General features: G+C 43.6%; 1 long non-coding RNA gene across 1 annotated transcript; it reads right to left on the minus strand.

Annotated features, from left to right (window-relative positions):
• On the minus strand, positions 932-1,358 carry LOC110435478. The gene is made up of 3 exons (XR_002453183.1): positions 1,301-1,358; positions 1,151-1,224; positions 932-1,080 (listed from the first exon to the last, which is right to left on the minus strand). It is a non-coding gene; the product is annotated as an uncharacterized LOC110435478 (long non-coding RNA).

Consider the following 19,030-nt stretch of genomic DNA (forward strand, 5'->3'; position numbering starts at 1 on the left):
GAAAACTAAAAAACCTACAAGCTAAAAAAAAAAAAAAAAAACCTCACACCTGAGGCGGAGGAGCAGGAGCTTCGGGTTGCTCTGAAGCCCTGGCACCGGTTTCCTCCGCAGTTTCAACACCTGCGTCACGAACCTCGGCCTCAGCCTGAGCCGAAGGACGCACCTCGCCAGGGGGACGCGAAGGACCGGCCTTATCAACCTTAGTCTTCTTCTTCGCAATTTCCTACAAGCCAGTAATCTTAAGTAGCGTTGAAAAGTAACAAAAAAAACGCAAAGGAATAACCAAATAGTACAAACCTCAGCTCGACGATCCTCCGCCATTTTCTTCGCCTCAGCCCGCCCAAACCTAATCCAGAACGAACTGATAAAGTTCCGGACAGATTTGCGCAGGTTAGGGGTGCCTTCGCCAACGTCCTCCGCCGCAGCAAATTCCTCCTTGGCGACTCCCTCCGCGTGAGAGCAACCTCCGCGGCGTAAAAGCCTAGCGAAGGAGCTAACCGCAGCCAAAGCCCCAAAATCAACAGCACCTCCGACAAAGTCAGGGAGCATGCGGATATGAGACTTCAGCCATGCGAGGGCAGCCCCAACATCGCCGCCGGGTGGAGGAGCAGAGGTGCTTCCCCCAAACTTCGCAAGCGAGTCGGCATAGAGCCCAACAATAGCTGCAGCCTCCGCTTCCGCCTTCTGTATGCGAGTCTGCAGCTCAGCCGCAGACGTCCGCTCAGCGTCAAGCTCTTTGCGAAGGCGTTCAGCAATGTCCTCCGCCTTCTCGGCTCGCTGCAGGGCTACGTCCCTAACTCTCCCCGCCTCAGCGACACTTGTGCGGAGGACAGCCGCCGAAGCTTCGGCATCTTCTTTATCCTTCTTCAAGGCCTCCGACCCAGCTTTGTAGTCATCTCTTTCCTTCCTCAGGGACTTAATTTCCTGTCGGGCAGAAGAAAGCTCCTTAACATCCTCCGACAGGCGAGCCTTCTCGGCCTCTAAATTTTCGTTTTCCTTCTTAAGAGCACCAATAGCCTCGTCCCGGCAAATAATCTCCCGGGAGCAGCGCTCCTCCAAGGCTGCAGCCATGTGGTGACTCTGCAAAACGCAAAAAATCAAACCTTCGAACAAAAAACGCGAAGGAAAAACACACAATCGAAAAACTTACAAGGCTATGGTGCTCAAATTGCACGCGAAGGAAGGCGTCAAAGTCCATATGACGGAGCTTCTGGCGGAGACGATCTAGATAGCAAAAGAGGTAAGGAAAAACATAAGTAAATTAAAGAAAAATCATCAACAACGGAGGCCAGAAACGAACCTCCGACCAAAGAATGAACCTCGCGCAGTGCATGGGTCCAACCTGTGATCGAAGGATCAGAAGCACCTGCGCAAAAAGAATGGTAAATCAACACAAACCAAAATAAACCAAATCATTAAAACAAAAGCAATATCATCTAACCAGGACCCATAACATTAGCAGGCGAAGGCCTACTAGCCAGCGCAGACGGCGCAGGAACCCTAGGCGGAGGAACTTCAAGACCTTCCCGTGCTATGCTAGCACCCTTAGCCAGTTCCTCCGCAGTGGCCAACCCTGCGACCACATCCTCTAAAAAACATAAAATGATATAAGACCGCGATAACAGAAACAAGCATAAAAGTCAAAAATAACAACGAGGAAACAAACCTATGTACAGCGAATTTATGCCATCTCCGGCCGGGCGCGGGGAAGCCTCCGCCCTCTTCATCCTCCGAACAGAAACAGACTCTGCCTCATCACTGGATACTTCTTGCCCATCCTTCGGCGTAGATCCTCCTCCAGCCAAAGCCTCCCGCGCAGGACTCTCGGCCACCGCAGGATTCGCCTCCCGCGCAGGACTCGCCTCAGGGGCCTCCGCATCGGAAGACTCCTCCCCAAGAAGGGACGCGAAAGGCGCGCGTACAGAAGAGACCGCGCGTGAGGCCTCAACCTTAGGAACTCCACCAGCAGGAGCAGCCTCCGCAGGAACAGAAGCCACCGAGTTAGACTCGGCAGCAGAAGAGCGAGCGGAGGAAGACTCCACAGGAGTCTCCAACACAACCTCCGCCTTGCGCTTCTTAGCAAGTTGCTTCACAGCGCCGCCACCCTTCCTCTTCCTAGCCTCCGCCGCAGCAACGGCCTTGGAGGAATCCTTCTTCTTCTCCAACCCCAACAAAACATCCGGAGGAATAACGTAATCCTCATATTCAATCCCCAATTCCTCAAACACTCGGTTGAAGCGGGGCATCGTGCCAAGTGCAGACCTCCGCTGGAGATACTCCTTCTCCGAGATCTTCCCAACGATCCTCCGAGTGGAAACCTCCACTCGATCAAGGAAGGACTCCTTAGTCTCATCCTCCGGCAAACCTGCTCCAAACCGGGGAAACGGTAAACCCTCCGGAGGGCCAAAGACCGGCACTTGCACCATTTCAATGTTGAATTCGTCAGTCCTGCGGCCAAGGGGCCAATAATCAGCTGCGACCATCTCCTCAACTAAATCCCGACCTCCGGAATATCGACAGGCCAGAGCAAAGGCCTTATCGCAGGCCAGTCGCGCCTGCAACTGCTCCTCCGACACCGAATTCGAAGGATCAACTTTGTGGATAGGCCTAAGCAACTTCATCTCAGACGCATAAGGATACACCTTATCAACACTGCCATCCTCTAGAGTCCTCGACGCGGCGGGGGTCTTCACATAGAACCAGGCCCTCATCCAATCCTTCTCCCACTTGCCCTTCTGGCAGTAGGAGATCTCACACCTAGACCCAGGCATTGTGCGGCGCGGCATGAACGCGCAGCTTCCAAACTGCGCTATATGTTCAACTCCTTCAGCATCCTTCACCTTCTTAGGCTGGCGCTGGAGTTCAAAATACGAGCAAAAAGTATCTACGTGAGGCACAGCTCCGTATGATTCACACGCCCAAGCAAATTTGCTAAGGGTCAGTATCCCATTGGGGCTGAAATGTTGTAGCTCCACGTTGAAACTCTCCATCACTTCGCGAAGGAAATGATACGGAGGCATCCGAAGTCCACAGGTGAAGAAATCCCTGAAAACCACCGCATAGCCCTCTTCAGGCGCAGGTACCGTCTGCCCCGCAGGTGGAGCCTTCGCTCGACCCTCCTTGAAAAACCTAGCCTCGACCATGTCGGCAATATCCTCCTCCCTCACAGTCGACTCACCAAATTCAAAAGTGATGGAAGCCATCTCCTCAAATTCCTTCGCGCTAATCAAATCACCAACGGAAGCTTCAACGTCAGACAGCGTCTCCTCCAGGTCTTGAGCTGCTGCCACCTCAAGCATCCACTCCTCGAACCTCCGCAGCCAACCTCCAGACCTCACACTAAGAAAATTGCGCAAAGGACCAGAAAAATCTAACCTCGAAGGACGCGGCGGAGGAAGTTGAGCCACCGTAAAACCTCCGACAACACTTGGGAACTAAACACAACCAAAAGGCGCGCGAGCAGCTCAGAGAGCAAGATGTGGCGAAGGAAAGTGTGCAGGCAAAGCGAGGCAGGGGTGAGAGCTCAAAGCTCCCCATCATCCCCTTTTATAGGGGGGGCTGCGACCACGTGACCGTTGCGATTCCCCGCGCCCAACGGCTAAAAGCGGAGGATTCGGGCCGACCGTTGCGATTCTCCATCACCAACGGCTAAATCCAACGACTATAATAACCTCCGAAATATAAATCGCGAAGGATAACAAGGTATCAGAACAGTAATGACCATGGGATCCTTGCAAAACAAACAAACCAAGGAAATTATGACTAAGTAAAAGAAACATTTTTCCAACAATGCTAACAAGCACATCCTGCGCACCAGGGGGGAAGACAGCAACCGTGCTCGTAGCCTCCGCAGCGCGGCATGTTTTTGAGCACATGGACCGCAGGAGTGCCATTAGCCCAAAAAGGGGGGAACTGTTAGGGAACAGCTGCATCCTTCCCCCTGGTAGCGTCGAAGGTTATCCTTCACCCAAGGAACCTCCGACGCCTGAAGCGTCGAAGGATATCCTTCACTGGAAAACACTAAATGTTGACGACTCGTCTGGTCGTGCTAAGTGTGTGCAGGGACTGAGACACCGGCGGAGGCCCACAAGCAAGGAAAGGGGGGAACCTCCGACCTTCCCGGGTCCGAGGATGGCGAGGACGCGGCCAGGCCGAAGACCTCCGACTCGACTAGGCTAAGGAGGAACCTCCGGGGTGGCCGGGACGAGCAACCTCCGGCCCGGCCAGGCTGAGGAACCTCCGACACCGAAGTGTCGGAGGATCCGCGATTGGGCGGAGGATCCAAGCCTCCGACCGACTGAAGCCCAAGACAGAGGATAAACGAAGGGCTTGCAATGTGAAATTACACAGGTGACTTAGGGTCAGTAGACTGTGGTGTAAGAATATGCTGGAATATCCTCCCGTCGTCACGGGGTATTTATGTAAATGTCGTTAGGTCGGTTTCCGGGCCCTATATAAGGGGCGCGATGCCGTCGTTAATGAAGAGAGAGAGCATTCACTGTTTTCACCTACTATTGAGCCTGCTGTCCGTTGGAGCTCAGACCTCTCACGGCACCGAGTGAGAAGGTTCACTATTCACCGTACTGCTGGGGAGTGCGGAGAGCATCTTCCCAACAGCATGTTTCATGAGAGTGTCATGCACATTAAATAGGATGCCACATAAGCAAATTTGCTGACTTGGCATGGTCATTTAATGAAAGAGTTTCATGAGATGTGAGAGGAGTTTCATCCCCATGAAACTCTTGTGGCTCGGTTACCTAGTTTATAATCTTGGTAACTGTGCCATGAAACTATGCATTGAGACTGGCCTAAAACACTAAAAAGTAATTAACCTCGATCGGTTCCCTCCCCGATGGTGCTCTTTTTGTCAAGGAGGACGAAAGGTCCCGAGATCGAGATACTCGATCGCCTTCATCAGGCTTGGGGATGAATTGCACTGATGCATATGCATGGGCTCTCTTCAATACGTACGATCGAGCTAGTAACTTGTATATATCGCTGCACGGCCACTTTTACCGGCCTGTGGACGACGTCCATGCATGGGAGACGTGTACGTACTGACTGTGTGGCGATCCACTTATTAGCTTGGCCCCGGCCGGCTCTGGTGCCACATGCATGGTTAATTAATTAGGAAGACGTACAGAAACCCCCGGCCGCGATCCACGGCCATTAATTTGCTAGCTCCTTCTTCTATCTTGTACTATGTCCCGTGTCCGGCGGCAAGGGATGCTCATGATCGATCATGGTGCACCGTACCGCCAGCAGAGACCATGCATATGCATGCATGGTGTGTTCGAGGTGGACGTCAAACGGACGGATCGGAGGCTCTCATTCCGAACAGCACCGGCCGTACCGTGGGTGCTCTCTGTTCATTGGGTCAGTTCAGGCCCTGTCCATATATCTCCGGCCAGGGCCAGTTCACCAATTTGTGTGCTTTTCTCCATCGCTGCCAGGGGCCCTACAGTAAAGATTTTATTGAAAAAAAAAACACGGAGCAACGAGAACCAGTACAAAATTAATTAAGGAAAAAAAAGAAAACTAAAGGAAAAAAAAAACTAGGACAGAGAGAGAATCCATTCTTGCAGATTTTGATGAAGCCTTTCTTTGACTCTATGCAAAAGCAGAGCCAAAACCTTCTTGAAAACTAATTTGGCCGCCTGAATCGAGGGCTGTACTCCTTCAAAAATCAGATTGTTCCTTGTTTTCCAGATAGACCAACACATCAAAATCATTGTGGCCATGAAAAATTGAGACTGCGTCTGATCTCTCTGATCTGGGAAATAGCTTCCGGAAACATAGAGTTTGGAGGTGCTTCAATCTGAATGCTTTGCCAACACTAGGCTGCAAAAGGGCACTGAAGGAACAAATGCTAATTAAGCGGTTTCTTCATTTCTATTGACACAGAACACACCGTCATACGATTGGAGCTCCATACTTTTTCTTCTCAGAATGTATTTGGTGTTCAACCTATCGCTAATTAACAGCCAAAAGAACACCTTATGCAGGTTGACACTGTGACTTCCACAACCACTTATAAGCATCATGAATTTGGTTGTGTCCCATTAATAACTTGTAAGCCTTTGAAAAGCTATACTGATCCCCCTAACTGTATTTCCACTCATCGGGCCCCTGAGACTGTGGTAGTCCTTGTAACAAGGAAACTAGCTGCTGTAACTGCTGAAAGGCTTGAGTTGATAGAGGGAGTGTAAAAAGCTCGATTGGATCAGAAGTATTAAAGACCTTCTTGGCTGAGGTCAGTTCATTTTTTGCATATGAGAACAGTTCAGGCATGGCAAGTTGAAGTTCTTGACCATTCCATTTGTCCTTCCAAAAGAAGATGCTCGATCCATTTTTCAGGTTCGGGCAGGCCAGCTCTTTGAAGTTCCGTAGGAGTTTGAGGTTGTCTCTCCACTAGAATGAACCTTTCCTAGTTCGTCCTGGCAGCTTCCCATCCTTGTACTCAATCCATCCCAAATTGTAAGTCGTTTGACCTTTTTTAATATCAAGTTTGATCACTCGTCTTATTCAAAGTTTTGTACAAAATATCACTTTTTTTTGTTGTGTATTGGTTTATTAATAAAAGTTCTTCAAGAATAACTTAAATTTGACTATGTTTGTACAAATTTTTTGAATAAGATGAGTGGTCAAACTTAGGGTAAAAAAAGTCAAACGACTTACAATTTGGGATGGAGGGAGTAATACTTTTCCCAGATCATTTGCACCCAGGGAATATCCCTTCTGTTAAAGAATTTATCCAGATTTTTTATTAGAAGAGCTTTATTTTGTTCCTCTATGTTAATGATCCCCAGTCCACCCTCTTGCCTTGATTTACACACCATCTTTCAAGCTGCTTTTGGAGGTTTTCTTTATATTAGAAGAAGAAGAGAGTTTTAGTTACAAGAGGCCGAAGCCAGCAAAACGAAAAATAGTGGATGTTATATGATGAACCGTGATCATTCTAACTAGAAGAACGAGCAGGCCGCTAAGTCTCATGAGTTATGCTACACAACCCATGTGCTCCAGCCTCAATCCACCGGTCTGCCTCCAGCATGATCAGTTGCAACGTGTCCGCGATAGGTGACGCCGCGTTCTAGAAGCACCTGCGTTTCCTCCCCTTCTAGAGTTGCCACGACACTAGAGCGAAGAGCGTGTCGAGCCCTTTCTTGCAGTTAGCTGTGGCTGATGTTGCTCGGATGCGTCGCCACCATTAAAGGGTGGTGACGATGGCCGGGGGCGGCTACTATTTGATACTGTTCATTTATTATTATTATTATTATTATTATTATTATTATTATTATTATTATTATTATTATTATTATTATTATTATTATTATTATTATTATTATTATTATTATTACTATTATTATTACTATTATTATTATTATTATTATTATTACTATTATTATTATTATGACTTTTTCTGTTTTTCATGTTTTTTAAACTTTTTTTCCTTTTTTCTGATTCTTTTCATGGAGTTCCCCGGCCCTCCCCCGCGCAAAAAACGAAGTAGTGTAGCGTGTCCATCATGCTAGAAGGTTTTACTCAACAATATAATCTTCTCAAAGTCCAACGCGTATTACAAAATGTTTACAAGCAGGGGAACAAATGAACTTAACTCAGAGTACGGCATTGCAAGATGAAACAATTAAGCTCATCTGAGAATCGAAACAAAATTTACCACCCATTTAGGTTTTTTATTTTTAGAAACCAACCAGTGAGAACTGTTCCAACACATAACCCCTAAATTTGATTTCAAGTTACCCACATATCACTACTACAGAACTGACTCATGCCTCCATTGGGTGCCACCAATTTTTACTCGAGGCAGATCAATCAACAATTGCGCCTCTGTAGATGCCTCCATTGGGCTCCAACAAAAGAACTGGCTCTAAATATACATCTTAGAAGTGACTACAATTCCCAACATCCTCTAGAAATTAGGGCCATTTTCATAGGTGGCTCCAAATCCCGGAAGTTGCCACTAGAACCATATTTTTATTGTTTCCTGCCTCTAGAAATAGCACCACCCTGAACATAAAACGGCCCCTTCTTCCTCCCAATAGAAATGTACCCCCCCAGGAGGATAAATGGGTTCTCCCAAGAGCAACCCTAAAATTATAAATCTAAGGGTAAGTTTTTGTTCTTCAATGGAAAACTTTAATTAAGTTGTAGCTTTCCATGGAATTATTGTTACAAATGTGCTGGGCAATTTGGACAATGTGTAATGACATCATCTTCAGAAGTATCCCCCACTCAGTTCAGAGATGCAGATAGGTCTTCAAGAATGAATTTGCCTTAGTTATTCTAAGAGCAAAGCCAAGACTTCATCCCCAAATAGATCTATGGCTAGAAGCCTTTGTGTAATCTTTTCTTATTTTATTTGTCTCCTTTTCTTTTATCTTGATTGTTGTTTGTTCCAAGCACATGTGCAAGTTTTAAATTTTAATAAAATTCCAGTAGGGGTGCAAACCTCTCTTGTTTCATCCAAAAAACATATCTAGAAGGTAATTTCATGCCATTTAAATGTTTTAAAGTTAATGCTACATTATTTGAGTAATTAGATTTTTGGTTTTCTCTCTCTGCTTGCATGGTTTAGGCAATTATAAATGAAATCCTCTCTCTGTAAGGTTCAGGCAATTATAAATTAAATTAGATTAAATATTTGAAGCTCATATGGTAAATTTAATAGTGGAACAAGATTGTCCCCTTATTAATGGGATTAAGATGTGGATCCATATCTTGAATCATTTTATGTGGCAATTAGTTTATTTTTAAAGGGGACTAAGTTTGCATGAATAACAGAAGAAAAAATATTACTACGCTTTACAATGGAAGAAAAAATCTATCAAAGTTGTTTTTTAATTAGATACAAGATTAGTATGACATTGTCATATAATTGCTAACATTAACTTATATTATAGATGACAGGGTCATCATAAACTAAATTATATCTTTTAAATAAAGACTATTTATAAAAAAATTATTTTTTCTTGGCCGAATCATTGGGTCAAAAAAAACTTTGCCGTGGGCCTAGTAAAAGGCTCTCGACAAAGACTTTATTTATTTATTTATTTGCCAAAAAACTGATTGACCTTCGGCAAAGTCTGACAGGGAGTGACTGCCGTTACTTAATGGGCCTAAATTGCCGAGGGCCGTTCTTTGCCAAGAGCTTCTGGGGCTAGCCCCTAAGATTTAGCTCTTTATTAACTCTCGTCAAAGTTTCAGGCCCTCAGCAAAACATGTGTTTTTAGTAGTAATTAGCTTGGCTCGTTAGGGTTTTTAAACGAGCCAAGCTAAGTTTTCAGCTCGTTATCTGTAACGAGCCCGCTCAAGCAGGCTTGCAAGCTGCCACGAGTTTAACGAGCTAGAATACCCAACACCAGGCTCACACAAGAGTCCCCTCGTACACTGCTCCATCTGTCCATGTCCATCGCCGCCGCACACAAGATACAACACGCGAATCGTACAGTAACTAATAATAGCACAGTAATAAAAGGGTTACGATCAAAACTGGCCGTACGTCGCCGGATCTTTTCATGTATTCTACCTTGCGCCCAGAAAGCACGTACACCTTCTTGAGTTAACTGCAGGACTATTCCACTCAGTTTTGTGTTCGGGCCCAGTCAGAGCTGCATCCAGTGGTCACACGCACCAGCGGGTAGCACACTGCACGCACCAGACGTGTCTCATACCGTACCTTTGCATTGTCAGCCGAGATTCACGTACGGCACCAGAGGCAGTTATATAACACACACACACACATATATATATATATATATATATACACATCAAAGTTTGTTTCTGTCCTCTAATAACCCTCTTTAGTAAGCCTGAGCTTACTAATCTCTGTTAGCACTCGGAACTCTGGCCTGGATAATTGGCTATCATCATCATGATATTTGCCTTCACGTGGAATGACATGCTTCATGATGAACGAGCAGATGTCCTCAACTATGTTGTCTAAAGCACGTTCGTCCATGCGCTCCGCGGTCCCTTGCTTATATACCTGCAAAGAAAGTTTATAAACATTATATATTTTATGACTTCCAACTTTAATAGACTATTACTTATATTACCTTGTCAGGGTTCCTTGCATATCGTCCGTTTTCTCTCATGTTCTCGCACACGTAGTAGCCACAGAGGACAGATAACGGTGGTTGCTTCATGCACTGTATAACAGGAGAGTGGTTATTTAATTATAGTTGCAACTGTGGTCGTATGTGTATGATTTGTATTTATAATAGTAAATTTCTATACGTACCGGTCAGTTATGTATAACCTCCAATGGTTGCCCTGGTCTCTTGGACTCGCACTTTCCATGATTTATCTTATAGAACCTGTATGCCCTATGATCTCAAATAGAATCACCATGTTATTGTCAAATTCTCACTATGCTTAAGTATGCATGCATAGCTTGACTTACAGCTCTAGCAGTTTGATGAATGGAGCATAGCTTTCTTTCGGGAAATCTGTTGAGTCTAATACCAACACCCTTCCCTCCTTGGGATAAATGATGAAGCATATCCAGTGCCTCCTGCTCGAATTAAATCCATGATGCATTTATGCATTGGAATAATTTAGATAGATATTTGTAAACTCACACTTACCCAAAGTGGTACGGGGCCACCACCGCTTTCCTGTCTTGAAACTTTATTAGTGAATGTCCAATGTAGAAGGCGTATTTAGCTTCAAAATCAAGTTTCAACTTTCGGAGTTTCTCATCCCGTTCTGCACCTTCCAAACCCTGTACCTCTTTGCTGTCATTCCCGTTCCGGAATGTGTGCCGATCTTCAGCTATATCTATTGGGTAGAGATAGGCATTCCTTTCTGCGGCACAATAATTTAGGTCCGAACCAAAATACATATCTTGTTGATCATATAACATTCTGCAAGACAGAAGCATGTCAGATATTGAAAATTGATGCAACTACAATGTGTGTATCTATGTAACACTTACAATGCAAATGCCGTTACGATCTGTACATCTAGCATCTCGTGGTTCATCAGTGCCCACATGTCATCAAATGTAAGCATGCATTTGTCAGTACTCTGGCTGAGAAATGCTATTTGTGGTATGCGCATGCTTATGGTGTCGATGCCAGCAGAAGAGGCTCTCATGTACCAGTCATGAAACCTTTTTATACCACTTGGTTTCTTCATAAGTTTGGTCCGACTGAGTAGAGGCTTTCCCCACACGTACTTTTTGGGGATAGTCTTGTAGTCTTCTGCAGTTGGCACCTTGAAATTAACAGGAGTTATGACCTTAGGCGCCGGCACCTTTGACTTTGCTAGCTCAGAAATCTCATGCTCTTGTATTGTGCGTTTCGAAGCAATGCCTGACAAAAATCTCACTTGCGCAGCTGATTTTTTCTTTGGCTCGAATGGTGAAATCAACTTAGGTATCGAAAATACTTTCTTCTTTGGCACCTTTGGTGGCTCACTTATTGGTTCTGGATCTTTCAGTTGTGGGGAAGGGGTGGAATTGAATGGTGGTGGAGATTGTGTTGACTGTGGGGTAGAAAGATCATGGAGAGGAGATGGTTGATGGACAGGGAAAACATGGAGAGGTGATTCTGGTGGGTCAGGAAGAGATTGGGGAGGTGAAGGCGGTGGGTTAGGAAGAGGATCTACATGAGCTGACGACTCTTGGGTTAGTGGCATCTCTTGAGAGGGTGCTGGTGGCTCCCTTAGTTGCACGTCCCTCCGAGGCCATAGGATGAAATTGTTTATCGCCTGTCCCAGTTTCACAATGTCCTCGGGACCAGGGATGTCTAGAATCTCGTCCTCATATCCTTGGACCACGGTTGATACCTCTACTCTGCAGTAGTCTTTAGGGATGTCAGCACCATGGTATTTAGGTCCTCCTGGGATCGCTTTGCCCGTGGCTACTTCCCTTGTACGATGATTGTTAATCCCATATCTTATGACAAGGGAGCAAGGTGTAGAACTAACAATGTCGTCAACTGGATAGTGATCCTTATTTGCCGTAGATGCGACACTGCTTGGAATGATTGTTTCACTTGATGCCACCAACGGTTGCGACACCACTGGGACTAGCTGCATTTGGGGAGCTTGAGTGCTCATTTGGGTAGCTGCATTTGACATGGCACTCGCTAGTTTCTGCATCAACTCAGGAGGAGGATTTTCTAGCAACTTCTCCATCATATCTTGGAAGTCTTTCTTAGCCTCTTCCTGAAAATAATTTGCCATTTGATCCTTGTACCGATCACGTTTCTTATACTCATTTGCCCATTGAGGGCCGAATCCATCCTTCCATCCTTCTTTGGATGAGATGCCTCGACCACGGCTAGGATGCTCGGGGTTACCGAGGCCAACACTAAGGATGTCCCTCTCCCTTCATGGCGTAAACTTGCCTTCCTGCTGCATGCCTGCCACAGCAAAGATGCTCTTCATTGCTTCATCAAGCATTGGGTCTTCAAAGGACACACCCGTCTCGGTTTCCTTTGGTTTCCGAGCACGGATCCAATTCGCGGACCTTTCACCGACTTGCTCGGACAACACTGGCAACCCTGCTGCCTTCTTCGCAGCCTCTTCTTGCCTCCATTTAGGAACTTGGTGCCGGTAACCACCTGTGCCTAGATGGTGGTGGTACTTGTTCCTCTTTGCGAGCTGGGAGTTGGCTTCGCTCCGAGCTAAGAAGTTAGGGTCATTCCTTTGCTCTAGAAAAACAGCCCACTGCCCTTTAGTAATATTGTATTTGGATGTCGGATCCATCCCTGTCTTTGCATACTTGACATTCATCTCCGACCTCCAATTTCGGAAACTAACCGCACATTGCTTCATTGTATATGCCTTCACTAAATCTTCTGGCACATTCCTAGGAAACTGGAACCTGGTCTTAATCTTATCCCAAATTTTGATCTTGTGATTATCCGACACACCGGCCCAGTTCTTAACTGTGATATCAAGAAAGTCCCTCACACAGAAACCAATTGCGTTCCTGTATTTGGGTAGGGCCTCCTCTGGAGCTAGGGGCTGTCCGGTAGGGCTCACATCTGTGATGGCATATGTGTCATCTGGAAATTGGTTCAACCCTCTCTCGCCTCGTTTCAAACCTTGTCGCTTTCTTTTTCTAGACTGACTTGGCCTCTCAGGGCTCGTCGTTCCTGTCGTCGGTTCCGGTGCGTCTTCGTGTGCCACTTCCTCCTGAGACATCATCTCTCTAAACTGAGACATTGCCTCTTGAGTATAGACATGTGAATCATGGGCGTGTTTATATGTAGGAACTATGAATAGAAATCATTTAATTACATGAAATTGTGAATGTCTCTAATTTACCTCATCGGCTTCTGGATTGTAATCGGGGTCACGTGCCAATTCACGACGAGTCTTCCTCACTTCTGGAGGCTCCATGTCGTCGCTAGCTTCTTGTTCATAGGACGAACCTGATGCTTCGCCCGTTTCTACTTGTTTCGTGACCTCACGAGCTTGTTCCATAGGGTCAGTTGACCCTTCTACTTGCTCCGTGGGTTGGGACTGCAGTGCTTCGTCCTTGTGCGGAGAACTCATCCTGGGGTATATACACTAATATTACATACACTGATATTTATTGATTCAATCACATGCGCAAATCATACTTTCTTCAATCACATAAAGTGCACAGTAAATTCTACAAAAATTACAGTAGCTTCTACATACTATCCATAGTCTACTATAGAAATTTCATTGCATTTGAATAAACATAGCAATCTCTATGAAAAAGAGAAATTAACATTGCAATTAATCATGTGAGAGCAAGATAAATGCACAAATCATTTTTACATTTTCAAACACATGACCATATTATATATAAAACTGATACAACAATATCATAGAATTGTACTGGAATAATATTTTTTATTTTTACATTTTTATTTACAATTATAAACCATTTATCAAGCCCTATACAAGTTAAATCCATAACTTATATATACATCATACATATATGAATTATTAAATATATATATAAAGAATTAAAGATGTAAGACATATATAAATAATTAAATAATTGAATACATATATTATTAAATAGACATACACATATTTCATTACATCATACATATATGAATTATTAAATATATATGTAAAGAATTAAAGATATAAGACATATATAAATAATTAAATAATTGAATACATATATTATTAAATAGACATACACATATTTCATTACATCATACATATATGAATTATTAAATATATATATAAAGAATTAAAGATATAAGACATATATAAATAATTAAATAATTGAATACATATATTATTAAATAGACATACACATATTTCATTACATCATACATATATGAATTATTAAATATATATATAAAGAATTAAAGATATAAGACATATATAAATAATTAAATAATTGAATACATATATTATTAAATAGACATACACATATTTCATTACATCATACATATATGAATTATTAAATATATATAAAGAATTAAAGATATAAGACATATATAAATAATTAAATAATTGAATACATATATTATTAAATAGACATACACATATTTCATTACATCATACATATATGAATTATTAAATATATATATAAAAAAACTCAAATCTCTCTTCTTCCTCACTGGGCCCGCTTTGAGCCGGCCCATAGCGGCTCTGCCAGGTGGGGCCCACGGTCGGGTCGTCCCCTACCTCGGCCGGCCCTCTCTCTCCCACCGCACTTGCCGCCGCAGCCGCACTCGCCGGCGCCGCAGCCGCACCCACCACCTGTCGCTGCCGCTGCCGCACCCGCCACCCGCCGCTGCCGTAGCACCCGCACCCGCACCCGCACCCGCACCCGCCTCGCACCAGCCGCCGCCGCAGCCGCACCGTCGCAGCCGCACCCGCCTCGCACCGCCGCCGGCCGCCTCTATCCCCCGTTCACTTCTCTCCTTGGCTGGCCACCTAGAGCAGAGGAGCTTACCTCGCGCGAAGACGTCGAAGGGCTCCGAGGCGTCGCAACGGCGGGCAGAGCTAGCGTGCGGCGGCGGCGGAAAAAACCGACAGCCTGACGGCGTACCTTTTGTTTGAATGAACAGGGCGCCAGGACTTAGAAAATTTTCGGGCGGAGCAGGGTTATATAGGGTGGCATTAGTACTGGCGGTTGGCTTAGCCAACCGCCTGTAGAAACCATTTGTACAGGCGGTTGGCTTAGTCAACCGCCAGTACTAATGCATTAGTACAGGCGGTTGGCTTAGCCAACCGCCAGTACAAATGGATTTTCAGTTTATTTAAAGTTTTCCTTATATATATTTTTAGAAATTATTTAAATGATTCAAAAAATCATATCTTCAAAAATATTTGTCCTAAATTAGTGAAAAAAATTTTGTTGTGTTCCTCTTGACCAGAGACACATGTTAAAAATATAAAATTTCATGTTTGAGGTACTTTTGTATGCAGCTTTATTTAAAATGATTTAAATTGAATATGTGCCTCATATCTTGTTTAATACATAAATAATTCTAGGAATACCAGAAAAATGTAAATCCAATTTTGTTAGCTTTATTGTAGTGTGTAAATGCTATGAAAAATATATTCCTTTGTGCAATTTATTGTTGACAATATAAATGTGAGGAACCCATATGTTTGAGCATAGTTCGGTCGAATTACTCTTATACGTTTGTGAAGCATGTATGTTATGCCTCTCTCCAAATGTCTTGAAATTTTTTTGACAAGCTTCTACACTCAAATGATAACCCCACACAAGATCTTAGGATTTTCTGGTCATGCAAGCTATTATTACATTTTTCTTTGTGCTAAATGAGATGAAAATTGGTGGACTACACCTAGATCCCACTAGGTTTTTCCACCAACCACAAGGAAGTTTTATTTCCTATGGTATATAAGACCCTGTGGAGAAGTTTGGCACCATTTGGAGTCATTTCAGGGGTAGACTTAGTTCAAGCGCTAATTAGTGGGTGACGTCGCACGAAAATTCAATTAAACTGGATAAAGTAACAAACCACATCAGAAAAATCCCAAACTTGGTGGATTGAACATCAATGGCACTAGTAACCCTTAGTAATAGTTTGAGACCAATACGATATCAATGGCACTAGTAACCCTTACATGTAGAAATAGAAAAGGGCACATAGCATAAGGTACACATTTTATCATAAATAGATTACATGGCAAATGACAAATGAAATCTAGGCAGCTACTGTTCTTCCTTGTCCATCGTGACGCACCCAGGGCAACGAGCTCTGTGGAATGCTTCGTTCAACATTCCTTATCTTTACTGGATGATCGTCTACAAAGAGAGACATGTCACTGAACTGGTTAAATTCATCCAAGTCAGATACACCATCAACTCTGATGGCTTGTTGCGTTCCAGGGAAAACTATGTGCTTTGGATGGTGTGTAATTTTCTTCTTATCATTAGGAGAGAGGACCTGCTCAGCATAGAAGACCTGTGCAGCACGGTTAGCCATTATCCTAACAAAGATAATTGCTTTCAGTGTGAATGATTCTTTGCGGTACTCGTCGAATATTTGAACACCTGTTTCCCATAGTATCTTCATGTCTTGCATTAAGGGCTCCAAGAAAACATCCATATCAACTCCAGGTTGTGTAGGTCCAGAGATAAGGATGGTTAGTAAAAGGTACTTTCGCTTCTGCATCAACCATGGAGGGAGGTTGTAGATGGTGAGGATCACTGGCCATGTGCTGTGCTTGTTGCTCCTCTCAGCAAATGGATTCATTCCGTCAGTACTCAGTGCGAACCTAACATTCCTTGATTCATTAGCAAAGTCCTTGTGGTTTTCATTGAAATCTTTCCACTGCTGGCCATCGGCTGGGTGCCGAAGCTTCCCATCGTCTTTGTGCTCATCAGAAGCATGCCAGCTCATAAGTTGGGCATCCTCTGGGTTAGCAAACAAGCACCTCAATCGATCGATCACAGGAAGGTACCACATCACCAAAGCAGGAATCTTTTTCTGCGCATAATAGTCTACTTCTTCCTTTTCTTTGCCGGTGGGTTTCGAACTACTCTTCTGGGTCTTTTGTTGGGCCTTCTTTCGTTTTTTGCCCTTAGGCACAGAGGCAACACACTCTTCCTCTATGTAGTCTTTATTTGTCTTGTACCTACTTGAACCACACTTGGGACAGCTGTCCAAGTCTCTATAATCATCGCCTCGATATAGGATACAATGATTTCTACAAGCGTGGATCTTCTCAACACCCATTGTGAGTGGGCTGATTAGCTTCTTTGCATAATATGTGACTTTGTTATCCTTAGGAAGCATGTCTGCGATAATGCTTAAGAACGCATCAAAGCCAGCATCAGAAATACCATATCTAGCTTTGCACACCAACAAATTTAGCACAGACCGCAGCGTCGTGAACTCTTTGGTGCAACCCTTGGACTCATCATACAAAGGCTCTTCTGCTGCCTTCATTAGGGCCTCCATACCTTTCATGAAGAACACTGATGGATCTTCCGCATGACGACGCAACATTGCCTCTAGAAATTCTGCATCTTCCGCAGCCATGTTAGTTTCGGTGCCATCTTCATTTCCTCCAATAAAACCATGATCAGAAACATTTGGCACAACATGTTCAGTGGCTAGACCATCGGTATTAGGTTGTTGTGTCTCGTGTACGAACTCAAACCCATCAACAATTCCAGTTGTATAAGGCGCAGAGCTACCCTCTCCATGCTTTGTCCAAATCAAGTAATCTTTCATAAATCCTCGACGGACCAGATGAGTAAGGATTTGTTGAATGTCATCAGATACAACAAGATTTCTACAATCCATGCATGGACAATGTATGTGCGTCTTTCTTGTTCTTGAAGCATGGTTTTGAGCAGCATCAATAAACCTCTGGACCTCAGTTATGTATGATGGATCTAGTCTTGATAAATTATACATCCAAAATGACCTCTCCATCACTACCTGTAAAACACCATTCATATGATCTAAGGGTTTACAAAGGATTTATCTAGGGTTTATTAGCTAGGGTTTATGGTTAAGCTTGAGATTAAAGGAAAAAACCTAAGTTACATAATTCAAAAATAATCTAAGTATAGCATATCTATATAAATACATCATTCATTATAAATAGATAGATGATGTGGAAGGTGATAATAAAAAACCTAACTACCATATAATTAAAAAAATCCACAATTATCTCTCTACATAAATATACAAAGAACACACCATTGGTTTAATCTTGTAAAAACTAGCTAAATTGAGAAGCAAACATGTTGAGAGGCATTATCCAACCATATTAAGCAACCCCATCTAACCATATCAACAAATAAAGACAAGAAGCTAGCTATTCTTCTCTCTCACTCATAAAACATACATACATATTGATAAATAAATTGAAAAATTTATAAAGAGAGAGAGACATAAAATAGAAAACCTAAGTATAGCATAACTATATAAATACATCATTCATTATAAATAGATAGATGATGTGGAAGGTGACAATAAAAAACCTAACTATCATATAATTAAAAAAATCAACAATTATCTCTCTACATAAATATACAAGAACACACCATTGGTTTAATCTTGTAAAAACTAGCTAAATTGAGAAGCAAACATGTTGAGAGACATTATCCAACCATATTAAACAACCCCATCTAACCATATCAACAAATCAAGACGAAAAGCTAGCAATTCTTCTCTCTCACTCATGGTGAAACCCTAGATCCAAAAAGTGGCTCAAATTGAGCTAGAATGAGCAAATTGAGGCAATAGGAACATAAACTAACCTCTTTTAGCAACCTCCTTCCTAGAAATGAAGATCAAAACCTTCCCCCTTGTATTTTGAGAAATCTGGAACTCCAAAATCGCCCCCAATGGAAGGTGGGTGCGAGATACTGTGTTCTGCTCGGGGAGGAAGAAGGGGTATTTATACAGAGATAACACAGGCGGTGGCTTAAGTCAATCGCCTGTGATAAACTGTTTCCACAGGCGGTTGGCTTAAGTCAACCGCCTGTGATAAACGTTTCCATAGGCGGCCGAAAATCTCTGACACCGCCCGATTTATACCACAGGCGCGTCGTAACTGGAACCGCCTG

The sequence above is a fragment of the Sorghum bicolor genome, chromosome 5 (genome assembly GCF_000003195.3).
Source record: "Sorghum bicolor cultivar BTx623 chromosome 5, Sorghum_bicolor_NCBIv3, whole genome shotgun sequence".
In the NCBI taxonomy this organism is placed as follows: Eukaryota; Viridiplantae; Streptophyta; class Magnoliopsida; order Poales; family Poaceae; genus Sorghum; species Sorghum bicolor.